This window comes from Nerophis lumbriciformis, linkage group LG03 (assembly GCF_033978685.3).
Source record: "Nerophis lumbriciformis linkage group LG03, RoL_Nlum_v2.1, whole genome shotgun sequence".
Classification (NCBI taxonomy): domain Eukaryota; kingdom Metazoa; phylum Chordata; class Actinopteri; order Syngnathiformes; family Syngnathidae; genus Nerophis; species Nerophis lumbriciformis.
Window position 1 is genome coordinate 49,956,450 of NC_084550.2, and position 1,051 is coordinate 49,957,500.

Sequence of the window (1,051 nt, forward strand, 5' to 3'; positions counted from 1 at the left end):
ATATATATATATATATATATATATATATATATATATATATACATATATATACAGTATATATATACATATATATATATGTACATACATATATATATATATATATATATATATACAGTATATATATACATATATATATGTACATATATATATATATATACAGTATATATATACATATATATATGTACATATATATATATATATACATATATATATGTATGTATAAATATATATATGTATATATACGTATATATATATATTTATATATATATATATATACATATACACACATATATATATATACATATATATATATATATATATACATATATATATATATATACATATATATACATATATATATATATATATATATATATATATATATATATATATATATATATATATATATATACACTTGTTAAATAAAAGCTATGCCTTGTTTTTAATGCAAACGTAGGCCTACTACGCTACTGTATGTTATTGTTGGTCTTTATCGTGGTACTTGGTGAAACAAGTTTGACAACCACTTCAGTTTTATCGTTCGATCTGTAGTTTTAATTATTACATTTGGAGCAATGACAGTTTTAAAGTAAAACACTACTTAATTATCTGAAATTTTCTGTTCATAACTTTTGTTTCATATAAACGAAAGGCCCGTTTTAATGTTAGTCCATTATTTGTTAATAGTGTCAATTTTGCAACATTCCATTACATGACACCTGTTTGCTCTTTTAGTCCACTTACGTCGTTTCGTGATAGTATTTTGTAAATTAAATAAAGAGGCCACACTTTGGACACCCCTGGTCGACAACAAACTGGACTGTTACAGATGACAGCAGGTTGTAGAAATTATTCACTAAATGTCAGTAAAAATGGCAAAAACTCCCCACTGATGAATCCAAGTAAGTGGGTTTAATGGGATGCGATTGGTTCTGAACTCCTGTTTGGGAAGTGGATTCATAAAGCCCCTTTCTTTGTGGTTTACCTGACAAAATGAGTGTCTTAACATGTGTTTTGTGGCGATTCCAACGTTGACCAGCGCTTTCCATCG

At 25.2% G+C, this 1,051-nt stretch overlaps 1 protein-coding gene across 3 annotated transcripts in view; it reads right to left on the reverse strand.

The window, feature by feature from the left end:
* Nucleotides 1-420: 420 nt before the first annotated feature.
* The window catches only part of vgll4b (vestigial-like family member 4b), a 102,073-nt gene continuing 101,442 nt past the window's right edge, over nt 421-1,051 (reverse strand). For all 3 annotated transcript variants that reach the window (XM_061938655.2, XM_061938646.2, XM_061938638.2), the window contains one exon: nt 421-1,051. This exon is cut by the window's right edge and continues 1,135 nt beyond it. The gene's annotated coding sequence lies outside the window, so the exon portion shown is untranslated.